The sequence below is a fragment of the Bubalus kerabau genome, chromosome 2 (assembly GCF_029407905.1).
Source record: "Bubalus kerabau isolate K-KA32 ecotype Philippines breed swamp buffalo chromosome 2, PCC_UOA_SB_1v2, whole genome shotgun sequence".
NCBI lineage: Eukaryota > Metazoa > Chordata > Mammalia > Artiodactyla > Bovidae > Bubalus > Bubalus kerabau.
Window position 1 is genome coordinate 127,203,589 of NC_073625.1, and position 16,255 is coordinate 127,219,843.

General features: G+C 43.5%; 1 long non-coding RNA gene across 3 annotated transcripts; it reads left to right on the top strand.

Moving 5' to 3' along the window:
• The first annotated feature begins 12,216 nt into the window (after positions 1 to 12,216).
• LOC129643751 (uncharacterized) lies at positions 12,217 to 15,079 on the top strand. Of its 3 annotated transcripts, none has more exons than XR_008710482.1 (3): positions 12,217 to 12,231; positions 13,395 to 13,584; positions 14,456 to 15,079. It is a non-coding gene; the product is annotated as an uncharacterized LOC129643751 (long non-coding RNA). The 3 variants fall into 3 exon arrangements; XR_008710481.1 differs by lacking the exon at positions 12,217 to 12,231 and adding an exon at positions 13,212 to 13,226; XR_008710480.1 differs by lacking the exon at positions 12,217 to 12,231 and having other exon boundaries at positions 13,380 to 13,584.
• Positions 15,080 to 16,255: the final 1,176 nt, after the last annotated feature.

Sequence of the window (16,255 nt, forward strand, 5' to 3'; positions counted from 1 at the left end):
CCATGGTCAACCTTGTCTATTGAGTATTTGAAATGAGACCAGTTTGAATCAAGATATGCCATAAGCCTAAAGCACACACCAGATGTTGAAGACAGCCTGAAAAAAAAAAAGTAAAATATTGCGTTAATAGTGAGATGCTTGTGGAAGAGCTATTTTGTATATCTCAGATTAAATAGCACACAGTATTATTAAAATCAGTTCACCTGTTTGTTCTCACATGCCTGAATGTGGCTGCTAGAAAATTTACACTCAGGTGTGTGATTTGCGTTCTATTTCTTTTGAGCAGTACCTTCTTTCAGTTCTGATTCAGAAATCACACAACCGAAATTGCTTTCCCAATATTACTGCTGCAAATGGTAATGGGCTGGAAAAAAGCACTTAACACAGTTTGTAATTATGTATTTATTTGTGTGTTTACTTTTATAGTGTCTGATTTCCTTAGTGGACCATCTGTCTTGTTTACCTGTCTATTTCAGCACCTAGCTGAGTATCCAGGACAAAGTAACAGCTCAATAAATATTTGTTAAGTGAATGGATGGAAGAAGTGATGGCTGGAAGAATGAGCCAACCAATTAATAAAATAGATTTCTTTCCTGTTGCTGCATTCTCACACGGGTTCATCAGTTAAAGTCTCCTGCTAGGACTTGTACTGCAAACAAGGGACTGTTTTGCACTTCTAGAAGGGCAGGGCTGTAGCAGAGGTGAAGTTCAAGGGCTTTGGTCACAGATGGACCTGGGCTCAAATCCAGGCTCTGCCAAGGCAAGTCACTTAGCCTCTTGAACTCTATGATTTCTCTCATCTACAAAATGGAGATAAGATTGTCTCACAGGGTTACTGTGTTAGGTGGGCTTAGCAATGCCTAGTACAATATAAGGCTGTCATCGGTTTAAGAAGGAAAACGAACAGAACAGGATTCGTTTCTGGGATGCAACATGCTCTTCACAGGGAATCGCAGCCCTGCTTTACCTCCTGGGGAGCAAACCTGCTGCCCTCACCTGGGCTTGTGAGTCACTGACGTGACTGGTACATGTCAGTCTTTAAAGGCTGACTTTCTATGCCTTGGGCAATTTATGACAATGGAAGAACATGTGGAGGAATTAAAATGTCTAGTGTCTCAGTGATGTTTGTTTCAGCTAATATCATAGTCTTGGCCATTGACTGCTCTAGGACTGCATCATTTTACCCGCCTTCCCAGCTGAGCACTCTTTAGACTGCACATTGGAATGAGCCTCGGATTCAGACAGGACCTTCACAAATGGGCAGACAGCTTTTGCATCCATATCTTTCTTGGCACAAAAGTGATTACTTCTTCCTTACCTTGCTTACAAAGCCCATGACATGACCAAGGGAATAAAGTGGGGCTGTTGAGAAACATGAGTCTTGACCAGGATGCCCAAAATGTTCTAGTCTGGCTAAACAGAATACTCAGAGCATCCTGTTTATTAGGCTCACAACTGAAGAAGGAAAGTGGGGCAAAGTCCCCCAAACAGCAGCTTATTTTCTTCTTTGGGGGCTATTTGTAATTAATATTCCAGCTAAATTTATGCAGATAAAGAAAAAACTATCCATATGGACATGTTTTAGTAACAAAGGTGTCTCTTCAAGATGGGTAGGAGCATGCCTGTGTGCCCAGGTTGGTGCAGTGATGATCAACAAAAGACTCTACATCCTCTCATTCCCAGGCTTGAAATACTCTACAACTATAGGGACATATAATATGTTTGACAAGTCAGGTCTTACAGTTGTAAAGCCTACAGAATCATGAATGCCATCAAAGCCCACATTGCCAGCAATCAACAGAAGGAAGGAAATGTCAAAATGAGATTGAAAATAATACGCTGGTCAAGATTTGTGCAGAAACTGAATGGAAGAGTCCAGATGCACCGCCTATGGCTCTAGGTTGATTAGTCTACAACACACAAATTCCCCAAAATTTATTCTCATGAATTATTAATGAGTGACATTCTGGTTTATTCCTCAGCAGCTAGACCATGAGACCATTCCTAAGCCAGATAACATTGTGCTATATTCCAGGCATTTACTAGGGTATCATTCACAGGCTCAAGAAATCCTACCACTCACCTAGATAGACAGGGCCATGATGTACAGCCTCCTGCCTGATCAAGTTTCATCAGCAGAAACTATTGCTTAAGGCTTCTTGGAAAGGGCTTTAACAAGTTCTGTTGTGTGTGAATGTACTGTCTCGTGCCAAGGCCTTTGTCTTGGATCCGTGCCTCCCACGAAACAAAGACATGGAACACAGCCCTGAATTATTAGCCTTCATTTTTCTCATAGATAGAGGCAACAACTCACTTCCAACTTGAGTCCGGACTCTTCTGGATTATCCACAGAAGCTCTTGGCAGTGACCTGAAACCACATGGACAGCTGGCCAACCGACTTTAACCATGACCCACCGGCTAGTTATTCATCCTCATATTCCAGACTCATCCAACGACCGCTGCAAACAACTCTGAGTGCATTCTACCCTGTAGCTCTCAGCCAGACCCAGGAAAAGCTCCAATGAGATGCCACTTAGCCTTTTGGATTCAATTTCTCTCTTTCTAGCTTAATTCCAACTTGGCCCCAATAAGCTCAGACCTGCACCTGCCTCATAGAGTGAGATTTTGCCTTGGCCACCTCTCTAATCACCTCTGGGACCAAAGTCTGTAAGATTTTAAAGTCAAAAGTATTGATTCTGTATCAACTAATATGGGTTAGATTATACTGTGGTAACAAACAATGGTCAAATCTCAGTGAATTAAAACCACAAATTGGACTTTTTGCTCATTTGTATATCCCTGTAGGGATAGTGGGAGCTCAGCTTCACATTGTCCTTCCTCTTCTATGGCAGTAGAGACACCTTGGTGTAGAGGCAAACCCTCCCATTCATGTCAAAGGCAGGGAGAAAACTCTGGAGAAAAAGACCGTTGCAGTCATTTGTGTGCAGGATAACTTCCTGGAAACAACTCCTGCGAAGGAGGGAGAAAGCAGGAATGAACCCAGGAGCTGCATTGTAACACAGTGACCACACCAGAGACCTCAGCCAATTCTATGGGGAGCTCTAGCACTGGGAGAGATCTTCTAAGCTGTTCCAAATGGAGGCAAGGTGGCCCCAGCTGCAGCTTCCTTTAGTGGAGGGCAATTCTTAGACAGCTCAGATGTGAAGAGTCAGCAGCTAACACTCATGGGAGCTCAGGGAATGGGAGCTTTGGCCCAAAATGGAAGGATCTGGGCATCCACTATGGTCCACTGCTGGCACTGATCAAATCCACTGGCTTTATTTAGTAAGTTCAATCCATCTGGGAACAGCTCTTCTGGGATTCTGCTACTTGCCAGAGGAAGATTACAGAAATGATATGTAACCCAAGATGCTGCAGTTGGCCTCAAGACCACAATTACCCATTTTCTACTTCTCTCACTGCTGACTTTTCTTGTCAAGGTGTTTAACCTGATGGGATCTCCCAAACATCACCCCTGAGCAGAGGTGCAGTATGCTGTTCTTTGTTCATGGCTGCTGCACTTGTCAATTTACCATCAGAAGAGGCTGAGGAGTACCAAGAAAAGCCCCAGTACATCACTGGTATATTCTTCCTTGCCCTCCATGTGTAATAGCAGCCCTATGTCCTTCTGACAAGCAGGCTCAATTACCCCTACTAGTAGGGGGACTCCTTTTCTGGCACAAGGAGTTTAAGGTGATCAGACAGCAGCTGAGGCTTAAAGTTTAATGGGGCAAATAGTTCCTTCTGGGAATCAGGACCCCTAGACTTATAGAGCCTAACATCACAGCAACAAGAGGCATTGATTTCTCAGGTGGACACAGGGAATAATGTTACAGACTGCCTTTCCTGCTTTTACCCCGTTGTTCCTAGACCCCTGTTTTCTACCTTTTAGCGTTACCAAATCATACAATAGTCTATGATTTAGGGTGTTAACCACATTGTAGAGGATAGCACCCCACTTTTGAAGAGTTTAGCATCTCTTCTATGGTAGATGTTCTCTGAGCATCAACATTCAATACAAAGGTCTTTAATGCCCAGTCCCATAGGTCCATCTACATGCTCTTCCCCAGGCCCTAGGCCTTCAGTCTTTCTCCTTCCAGGCTCCCTGGCTAACCACCCTAGTCATCTTCCATAGCCATGAGCTGCATATTCCTGCCTCGATTCCTACTTCATACAAAGTAAATGACCATTTGTTCTGCCCAATGAGGGGATTTACCCTTGTTTTTCAGGATGGCCCTGAGTGGAATGCACTACCCAGCAGTCTATTTGTGGCTAGCATCTCCAAATCAAGCCAACACATCCTTGAAACAATCTCAGCCTTTTTCTTTTTCTGTCAGCTTGGCTGTAAGGCATTACCCCACGTGGTCATAAATATTATGAGAATGAGACATTGGTACAACAGCGGTGTAAGACGTGGAGATCTGGGTCATCTACTAGTGCAGCTTACCTTTGCCTTCTGGCCTTGCTCATGCCCAATCCATGGTGTACCACATACATTATACACAGATTGCTATTGACCTGCCAACTTGATGCCTTGGCAGGCTGGACACCTTCCAGCTCATGATGGGTAACTTTGGCCACATGGTCATTTGTCAGATGCTCTGTCTCTATCAAGGCCAGTGGCATGCCAGGAGCTATTTTTCAAATGGCGTGTATCTCTCCTCTACAGATGGCATGGCCTTGCTCTGGGACCCTAGGGGTCTGCATTGTGATTCTCCTATTGGAGCATGCCATTAATGGCACATAAGGATTTTTTTTCTTTCCCCCATCACAGATAACTCTAATATCAATAGGATCTGCTCAGTCATCTGACTCAAGCCATATGGCTTTTGCATTGAATCCTAGACTTGTTATGACTCAAAGCTGGTAGCCTTCCATGTTGCCTTGTAAATGGGTCAGAGTAACATCACTAAGTGGCCTCCAGATGCCAAACAGTCCTATCAGGCATTGGCTTCTTCCTTAGTTGCAGGAGGTCTGAGAGGCAATAATAATCTGTCCTTTATTTTCAAAAGATGTCCTTGCCAACTCCAAGCCACTGGACCCCTAAGAGTTCACTGATGTGATAGTGATGTTCTATTTTTCTCAGACGTTATATCAGGTGGTACATGATGCTGATATGTCTCATGACTGGTAATGTTAGCTTTGACTTGGTTAAGGTGCTGCTGCTGGGGCTTCTTCTCTGTACGTTTGATTTTTTTTTCTCCTGAGTAAGTTAGAACCTTGCATGAAACAACTGACTGATTCAAGATTGGGAAAGGAGTAAGACAAGGCTGTATATTGTCCCCTTGCTTATTTAACTTACACACATATTTAACTTAAATGCATTATGTGAAATGCTGGGCTGGATGAATCACAGGCTGGAATCAAGATTGCCAGGAGAAACATAAACAACCTCAGATATGCAGATGATACCATTCTAATGGCAGAAAGTGAAGAGGGACCAAAGAGACTCTATATGAGAGTGAAAGAGGAGAGTGAAAAAGTTGGCTTAAAACTCAACATTCAAAAACTAAGATCATAGCAACCAGTCCCATCACTTCATGGCAAATAGAAGGGGAAAAAGTGGAAGCAGTGACAGATTTTATTTTCTCGGGTTCCAACAATCAAAATACTGCTGATGGTAACTGCAGCTGTGAGATTAAAAGATACATGCTCCGTAGAAGAAAAGTTATGACAAACCTAGACAGCATATTAAAAAGCATAGACATCACTTTGCTGACAAAGGTCCATATAGTCAAAGCTATGGTTTTTCCAGTAGTCATGTACAAATGTGAGAGTTGGACCATAAAGAAGGCTGAGTGCTAAAAAAATGATGCTTTCGAATTGTGGTGCTGGAGAAGACTCTTCAGAGCCCCTTGGACAGAAAGGAAATCAAACCAGTCAACTCTAAAGGAAATCAGTTCTGAATATTCATTAGAAGGTCTGATGCTGAAGCTGAAGCTCCAATACTTTGGCCAACTGATATGAAGAGCCAAAAAAGACCCTGATGCTGGGAAAGATTGAAGGCAAAAAGAGAAGAGGGCAGCGGAGGATGAAAAGGTTGAATAGCACCACTGACTCAAAGGACATGAATTTGAGCAAATTCTGAGACATAGTGAAGTACAGGGAAGCTTGGCATGCTGTAATCCATGGGGTCACAAACAGTCAGGCACAACTTAGTGACTGAACAACAAAAACAATTAGAAAGTATATGATGAGACAGATTAATACTCTGTAAATGTCCTATTAAACATCATACTTTCACCCCCTGATTTTAGCATCTATTAATGGTTCCTCTCTGGTGGTTCAGATGGTAAAGAATCTGCCTGCAATGCAGGAGACCCAGGTTCAATTCCTGGGTCAGGAAGATCTCCTGGAGAAGGAAATGGCAACCCATCCCAGCATTCTTGGCTGGAGAATCCCATGGACAGAGGAGCCTGGCGGGCTACAGTCCATGGGGTTGCAAAGAGCTGAACACAACTGAGTGACTAACACTTTCACTTTCGTGCGTGTGGTTTGTGGTTCTTGCATGTGACAAATATTGCTGTGTAAGACATGTGCGTGTGTGCTCAGTCATGTCTCTTTGCAACCCCATGGACTGTAGCCTGCCAAGCTCCTCTGTCCATGGGACTTCCCAGGCAAGAATACTGGAGTGGTTTGTCATTTCCTCTTCCAGGGGATCTTCCCAACGCAGGGATTGAAACTGTGTCTCTTGCATTACAGGCAGATGCTTTATTACTAAGCCACCAGGGATTGTCAAATGGTACTTTTCTATTTCTATATTCCCTTCCACTTTTATTAATTGAAAATCATCTATAAGGAAGAGCTATCCCTTCTCCCTCATTTCTTCATTTAATCAATTATTTATTTATATTACTATAAATTCATGGATATGAGCTTTTTCTATAGGTTACAATTCATCACTGTCATCATCTATTTTTTTGCCCAAGTTATCCCAGAGTTGGCCATTGGGATGCTTTTGAGTTAAGCACATCCTTAAAAGTAAACACTGTTTACTCTGAGTAAATGTCTCTTTCCACTGCAACTTCTTTTCCATCACATGCTCCCTCGTCCCAGGTAATGTTGTGGTACATGTGGGCATTTTGGATATTTGGCTAAGGGGAAGTTGAGTTGGAGATATAGTTAATTTAGTTATTCCATTTAGTGGGATATAATTATGTGGTTTGAGATCCACTTGAAATATTACTTCCATGTACAGCTGAGTTATTGTTGGCTATCTGGTGTAGGAGAGGCTTCCAGGAATATTTCTACTGTCCAAATTGTGCAGGACCAGAGGTTTTATTTCAATGTGAATGTGTCCTACAGCACTCAACCCTGAAATTATGTTCATAATGACTGGTCTGCCATTATAAATCTGCTCTAGTCTCACTACATGGATGCAACAACTTTTAAGACTCTAAAATACATTTTTGAAGACTAAGAAGAGAAACTCAAGTACAAATAAGAAGTAGGGTATTTACCTAAAAGATCATAAAGCTCAATATGTCATTTTATTCAATTTGGAAAGATTTTGGAACATTTCAATAAAGAGAACAAGAGAATGTAGACTCCCAATGTTGGCATATATGAAGGTGAAACTCATTTGTCATCTTTAGGTACATTTTTCAAGAACTGAGAGAAATTTCAAAAACAAATCAATGAAAAAAGAAGACCAATGAAATAAATGGAAATTATTTCTAACATCAAAGCTAGAACTATGATGAAAAAAGCTTTAATCATATCAAAAGCAATAATTCAATACGTAGAAAAGATAACTTTCCAATAGAATACTAATGAATAGATTCTTGGATTGTTTAATAACCCAGTTAATGAGGAAGAGTGAATAATATGAACACACTGGAAAAAGAGTTACATCCCTCACTGCTACACTGACACCTGCGAGGACGCGCGTCTCATGACACAGCTCCACAACAAGGGCGTGGACGGCCAACTGATTCATGCATCAGTGAGTAATTCTCAAGAGAAGGAGTGTTGAAGATTAGCCACTGCTGAAAAAAATTTTACATGCTCTGAAGTCTTATAATCACATAGGAAAGAGATTCTGTTGGAAGTTTCCCTGGCATTTCCAATAATGAGCTGTGAAGCTGGAAGAAATTTTTTGAAGCAATCAATAAGGAAAAAATGTTGATCAAATAGAGATAAGACTGATTTGTCTCCTCTTGGCAGAGCCATTACTAAGCTGGTGCCATTTGAAGACGCGATCTAAAGAATACATGACTCAATGTCAAAAAAAAAAAAACATGTGACTCAAAAAAGGCAGGAAAAAATATTTTAGTCATATGACAGGCAGTTGGGAAATCAGTCCTGAATATTCACTGGAAGGACTGATGCTGAGGTTGAAACTCCAATACTTTGGCCACCTAACGAGAAGAACCGACTCATTGGAAAAGATCCTGATGCTGGGAAAGATTGAAGGCGGGAAGAGAAGGGGATGACAGAAGATGAGATGGTTGGATGGCATCAGCGACTCGATGGACATGAGTTTGGGTAGGCTTGGCGAGTTGATGACAGACAGGGAAGTCTGGCATGCTGCACTCTAAGGGGTCACAAAGTGTCGGACATGACTGAGCAACTGAACTGAACTAAACTGATGGTATTGGTCACCATTTTTTAAGCTTTGAATTTTGTTATGATTTCTTTTCTCACTCTAAGTAAATAATGATTTTCAAATCTCACTTTGTATCCATAATTCAGTATTCTTTTTTCTTAAAGAGGGCTCCCACATGGTACAGGCTTCAGGCCTCACAAAAATCTAAATCTGCCTCTTCCCTCAGATCTCAAAACGGATAGGTTTTAAAAGCATGCCCAATCCCCTGGAGCGGCCTTTCCCTGACCTGGGTACCCTGGTCCCGACTTTGCCCCAGTGCGTTTAGGCACTTCTCCTGCAGGAAGTGAGGGGGGGTCATGTCTTGCCCATTGCTGCAAGGCCCAGGGGAGAGAGAATCCATGCAAAAGCAGCTCTCAGTCTCCTGCCGTGCAGTCCCACACCTTCACCTCCCATTCATTAAGTGTGAAATGGTTGCTGTGAGTGTTTGCCTGTGTTTATCCAACAGGTCTGCAAGAAGTGTGAAGTTCTGTTTGCTGCCAGTTTTATTCTCCAAATAGAAACAAACCGGTGGTGGGGGGTGATGACAGGAAACTGTACCAGGTGGAAGGGTTTATTAATATCAACATTTCTCACCATGATAAATGAGTGCCCGGGAGCTCAGAGGATCTGACAGTTTTCATGTGCTTGCAGAAGCCCTCATAGAACCTTGGCTTTTATAGCCTGGAATGGTTTGCTGCAATCACGCACGAATGGCAGCCTCGAGACCACAGGTCCTCATCAGTTCACCTGGGAGACATGGGATTAGGCTAAAAACACCCCCAGTACGTCTCCATCATCCCATACATTCATTTTGTTTTCAGGTAAATCACAACCTCATTTTCCTCATCTTAGTTCTTATGTTGCTTCTCCTCCCAGAAAGTCCTTCTCCCCTCCCTATCTTCCACAATGGTATCATCCTTCAAAAACTAGCTCAAATGCTGTCTACAAAAGGCTCCATCCATACCCGCATCTCCCTATCTGTATGTCATTGGTCCATCTAGAGCAACTCTTTAACCACCACCTGAAAGTATAGTTATTTATTCATCCAGAACTGAAAAACTCCTGAGAGCAGGACTCAAGCCTGAACTGAGTGCTATGAGTGCTATGCTATGATCCAATATGGGCCAGGAGAGTGGTAGTGCATCCTAAATAAATGTTCAACAAATCATTGACTGTGAGCATTTACTTTTCTCATGCATGCAAAGCACTCAGCCCAGGTCCTGACACATAGCAGGTGTTTAATGAATGGTAGCTAGTATTTTTGTTTCCATAGAGTTTTTAAAGCAGCTCTGAGATGAGCTAGATCCAGCAGGGAAGGCAGTACTGAGGCATGATGAGGACACAACGGCTATAACTCCTGTTTTGCCATTCACTAGCTGTGGGACCTTGGGCAAGTTGTAACACTGTGAAAAGTAGCAATAATAAAAAGCTGCTGTGAGTATTAGATGACTTAGCACATGTAACACACATAGAAGTGAGCCTGCCGTACCATAAGTGCTATGTTAGTGCTGATAATTATTATCAGTGCTACTGCTATAATTATTACCTGGCGGGTTAGGATAGGTGCCACCCATTTCCTCAGGCCTTTTAGAATCCAGCTCCTCTTGGGCTAGTGGATGAAAGATTCCAGACAATGTTTCTTTTCCCAGGCCCCTCAAAATGTACTACTTCCTCTCTTGGTTCCTTTAGCCAGTGGAAGAGGGCATGGGGGCAGGCACAATCATGGACTTCATGTATCTGAAGGGCAATCACATGGAAAAGGAGAGGCTTCACCTTGGCTTCAAAGTGCACACCTTGAACCAGGGATGGAAGTTATAGAGAAACCAAAACCAGCCCAGTGAGAGCAGCGCTTGGTGGCACTCAGAGTGCTCAGCTTGCTGCCTGGAAGGAAGAAAGCCCTCTGTCAGTGGGAGCGTTCAAGCCAAGCCTAGATCAACTGCTGTCACGGTTGCTATGGAAAAAATAAAGAGCCCTGTGAACATCACCAACTCAATGGACATGAATTTGAGCAAACTCTGGTAGATAGTGGGGGACAGAGGAGCCTGGTGGGCTGTAGTCCATGAGGTCACAAAGAGTCGGACATGACTTAGCAACTGAACAACAACAAAATTAGTTGTATATTGCTATGCAACAAATACCACATAACTTAGTGGCTTAAAGAACACTTTTATTACCTGCTCTTGTTTGTGGGTCAGGGATTAGGAGGCAGCTTAACTAGGTGGCTCCAAAGGGCAATCACATGGAAGAGGGGAGGATTCTAGGTCTCCCACGGGGCTGCAGCCCACAGGTTGCCTGGAGCTGTGGTCATCTGTTAGCTGCACTGAGACCTGAGGATCTGCTCCCCAGATGGCTCACTCACACATCTCTAGGACAGAGGGCTCGGTTCCCGGCTCTATGAGCTTCACCAGAGGAATGCTTATGTGTCCTCCTGACATGGCAGCTGACTTCCTGCAGAATACATGATCCCAAAGAAAGAGAGAAACAGAAGTGCAATGTCTTTTATAGTCTACCTTTGGACATCATATTCTACCATTCTTTTTTTAAAAAAAATATTTATTTACTTATTTATATTTGGCTGGTGGCTCAGAGGTTAAAGCATCTGCCTCCAATGCGGGAGACCTGGGTTCGATCCTGGGATCGGGCAGATCCCCTGGAGAAGGAAATGGTAACCCACTCCAGTATTCCTGCCTGGAGAATCCCATGGACAGAGAAGCCTCTTAGGCTACAGTCCATGGGGTCACAGAGTCAGACACGACTGAGCAACTTCACTTTCATGGTGAGTCTTTGTTGCTGCACCAGGGCTTTCTCTAGTTTTGGCGTGCAGGCTTCCCTTGCTGCAGAGCATAGGCTCTAGGGCACATGGGTTTCAGTAGTTGCAGCATGCAGGCTCCAGAGTGCAGGCTCAGTAGCTGTGGCCCATGGCCTTAGTTGTCCCACAGCATGTGGGATCTTCCCAGACCAGGGATGCAACCAGTGTCCTCTGCATTGCAAGACAGATTCTTAACCACTGAACCATCAGGGAAACCCTCTTTTTTTTTTTTTTTAATATTTATTTGGTTGTACCGGTCTTAGTTGCAACACGTGGAATCTTCAGTTGCAGCACACATATTCTCTAATTGTGTTACATGGGCTCAGATGCTCTGCAGCATGCAGAATCCTAGTTCCCCCACCAGAAATCAAACCAGGGCCCCCTGCATTGGGAACATGGAGTCTTAGCCTCTAGACCACCAGGGAAGTCTCTATCATTTCTGCTACATTGTACTGATTAAATTATATAGGCACACTCAAGAGAGGAATTAGGCTGCTCTGAAGGGAGGAGATTTACAGTTTGTGGACTTATTTTAGAACCACTGCAAGCCCCTTAAGTGCTAAATTACTGTGATTGCTTATGTTATTACTAGGCCAGAGGTTTTTAACTAGCAGTGATGATAAGTTCCTTTTCTAAATTTACTCAAAAACACGGGAGGAGTCACTGCCTTGCTCCATCCCCAGGGAGTAATTTAAGCAGGTGTATCTTGTCCAGGACAACACAGTCTCATCACAGCCTCTGTCTCAAGGGCCTGGATGTCCCCACTCCAAACCACTTCTTAGCTTCACCTTCTCTTGTAACATCAGGGGAACCCATTCTCTTCTGGAGACCAAGGTAGGAGACAGTGGAAGAATGGAGCAACGGAACCCTGCTAGGTGCTCAGAGGCCCTAACCCCTGGTGCAGGTCTGCCCTACAGATTGCCTTAAGGACTAGAAGGGATGGAAGGTGGTGGAGGGAGCTGAAGCTTAATAAATGGTGCACCTAATGAGAAGAACGAACTGTGAACCACCTGACATCTGAGCGCACTGGCGCCTCGCCACAGTTATCCATACTCACGAGCACGTTGGTAACATGCTCTCCCTCCTTCACTGTAGTCCACAACGCCTTTAAAATAGTACATTGTTTCTAGATTTGTAATGTCAGTGGTTAAGCTAGTCTTGGATGGAGATCCTAGATGATCAGGTTTAAAGGCTGTTTAAAGGTTAATTTTGTTTAATAGTCCAATTCCTGTGGCCAGAAGCTCACAGTGGTCCCAAGGAGAACATGGGCGTGCAATGCAATGGGATCTATGTACCTTACAGCTATCTTTCTCTATTCAATGAAAGGGCATACTGCTCTTCTCAGTAGATAGTAGGTAAAGGAAGAAGTAGTAACAGAAAGTGCTTCCTTAAATAACATCAGGGCAGCGTGTACGCTGGAGCGTTTGGGGGCAGGGGGATGGTCAATGCATTTTCTAGCAGAAGTGTCAGCAAAAGCTAGTAAAAATGCCAGGCCTTTCTATACAGTACCTCTAAAATTAATGTTCATAACAACGGTATGAAGTGGATATTATTATTTTCAATTTATAACAATAAAACTCTGGGGATCAGTTTAAAATACACAACTACACTGCAAGTAATTATCAAGTAAATAAGCAGAGGTGCCCCCCTGTTTACAAACACCTAACATATGCATTGCCGGTCCTGCCCATAAATGCCTCATTCTTCCTGAAGTGAGAGTTGTAAACTTGCGAGCTTTCAAAGACATAGCAGGGGGCAGCACAAGGGAGGCAAAGAGCAGGTCTTGACCAGCCAAGGAACCTTGTTTCCTCCTGGTTCTGAAACTAAAGGTGTGATTGGGAGCACGAGGATGTCCCTCTCTGAGTCACCTGTAAAAGGAGGGTGTGTGTGCAAGGGGGCTGGGGGTGGGTTCACATAGGAGTCACCTGGGGAGCTCTACAAACACACAAATACCCACCCACCTGGGCCTGACCTTTGAGTCACAATCTCTGTTGCAGGGAGCGCCTGTTCTGTTGAGCCAACTCTCCAGGGGTTGTAGTCACAGCCTTTGGCACAAGCCAGCGTTTGGGAACCACAGACCTGATGATCTTTGAGGTCCCTCCAGGCTCCAGCATTTAATGCCATTTTAGGACAGGGAAGAAAGAAGAATCTCTGAGAAGTTGGAACCGTTTGGGATGCGCTGATCCAGTAAGGGTTCATCTGCTCACCATCACCCTCTGGCAGGCTGCCCACCCTTTCCACTTCATTTGCTCTTAAGACCTTACTTGTACTCTTTGGAGACATATTTGAATGGAAAATTGACCTCATTTAAAAATCAAATAATCCAGCCAGCTTGACGCAGTTCTCTTCGGTCAAATCTGAGCCAATTTGGACATCAAAATAAATACCCTACTGAATATGATAGACATTCACCAGCCCATGTTTATATAAATAAACAGATAATTCTCCAGGCAAGAATACTGGAGTGGTAGCCATTCTCTTCTCCAGGGGATCTTCCTGACCCAGGGATTGAACCCAGGGGTCTCCAGTATTGGAGGCAGACTCCATACCATCTGAACCACCAGGAAAGCACAATGTTTGTATAAATAAACAGATAAATGGAAGAGAAGGGAAAAGCTCTTCTTTATAGTAGAAACCAACTAATAAGTATAGAAGAAATGATACTTAGAAAAGCACCATTTTGGCAACCATCATAGTAATGGTGAATTGAGGCAAGGATCAGTCATCAATGGATGCCAGTTTGCATCCAATGGGTGAAAGTTTGCTGAGGAACAGGATGGCCTCATAGTATAATCCCACAAAATTGTTACTAATTACTAACAAAATGGGCTTCTTCGGTGGCTCAGCGGTAAAGAACCCACCTGTCAATGAAGGAGACACAGGTTTGGATCCCTGGGCCAGGTAGATATCCTGGAGAAGGAAATGACAACCCATTCTAGTATTCTTACTTGGGAAATCCCATGCACAGAGGAGCCTGGTAGGTTACAGTACCTGGAGTTGCAGAAGAGTCAGCTAGGATTTAGCAACTGAGCACTAACAACACTTACTAACTTTACAGGGAAACCTGACAGAAACTATGCTAACTGAATGGTAGAAGCGGCGGCACAATCACTGCAATAAGTGGACCCTGCGTGGCCCCTGATAGGATGCTTGGCGAACAAAGCATGACTTCAGGGGTGTTCCTGCCAAAGGTGCAAAACCTGAATCTAACTGTGAGGAAGCATCAGACAAACTCCAAGTGAGGGAAAGCCTGCAAAATGATTTCTCTGTGCTCTTCAAAAATATCAAGATATGGAAAGCGCGGAAAGACTGGGGAAATGTTCCAGATTGGAAGAGACCTAAGAGTCATAATGACTGAATGCAAGGAATAATCAAGTGGCCTATTTTGGACCAGAAAGAAAAGAGGGTAAAAATGTTCTTATTTTCATTGTTATAGTTGTGTTTCTAAAAAAGATTCTTGTGATATTCAGTAAAGCTGAGACTGTAGATTAGAGGATAGATTGGATTGACATTAATGTACTGATTTTGGCTAGTGTTTTGAAACTGTGTAGGAGAATGTTCTTAGGAGATTTACACTGAAGCATTTGGACATTAGCTGGAAATTTACTCCAGGCTCAGAAAAATAAAACAAACGTGTACGTGTGTGCAGAGAGAGAGAATAAAATAAATGCATTTCTAAACAGAGTATATAGAAAATCTTTTATTTTTTCTTGTAACTTTTCTATAAGTGTGAAATTATTTTTTTAAAGGTTAGAAAAAATTAAAATTCAAAAACCCTTAGGTGGGTTATGTGCTCATCAGTCATTCACATCTTAGTGTGGACTAGTCTGTGTGGTTTGCTCTCCTTTTGATTCCTAGTTGATATCTGCTGCCCTGAGTCATGGAGGAGATAGGCAGTTTGATAACTTGAAACAACTTGGGGAATAGAATAGATAAAATAGAGGCATTTTCAAGAGAAACGTGAATAAAAACACAGAGAACTGAGGGACAAGGACCCAAGGAGATAGAAAAATTCAGAAAAGGAGGCAGAAAGAGACAATAGTAAAGTTTTGATTGGAGTTGAGACTTCCCTTCTCACCTTCACTTCCTCTTCTCTGCATCATGCTGTTCTTCTCAGTGTGGGTGCTCATCAGGGCCACCTGGAGTGCCTAAACCCACTTTTAAATAATTAAATCAGAACCTCTGGAGGGTGAGGCCTGGGCAGCAGGTCTAAGAAGCCCCACAGGTGACTCCAACGTGCAGCCTCGATGGAGCACCTCTGAGCCTCACTGTAGGGTAAGCAGGATACTTGTTGAGCCTGCTGTGTGCTCGTCCCACCTCTAGTGTGTCCACTCTTGGCCCCAGTTTTCACATGGTTACCAGGCTGATCTTCTGAAGCCCAGATGTAACCATGCCAGTTGCCCATCCAGAAATCTTTCCTAATTTCTCATGTCTTAACTCTGACATACAAGACTTCCCACTGTCTAGCCAAGCAGTCTCCACTCCCCTACATTCTCCCTGATGCTTAATACCACACCATTCTCTTCTTTTCCCTGGAGAAGAGAATGGCAACCCACTCCGGTATTTTTGCCCAGAGAATCCCATGGACAGAGAAGCCTGGCGGGCTACAGTCCATGGGGTTGCAAAGAGTTGGATACGACTGAGCGGCTAACACTTACTTGGTTGTTCAGTAGCTCAGTCGTGTCTGACTCTGAGACTAGGTCATAAAAGCTTGCTCAAACTCATGTCCATTGAGTCAGTGATGCCCTTCAACCATCTCGTCCTCTGTCATCCTCTTCTCCTCCTGCCTTCAATCTTTCCCACCATCAGGGTTTTTTTCTAATGAACTAGTTGTTTGCATCAGGTGGCCAAAGTATTG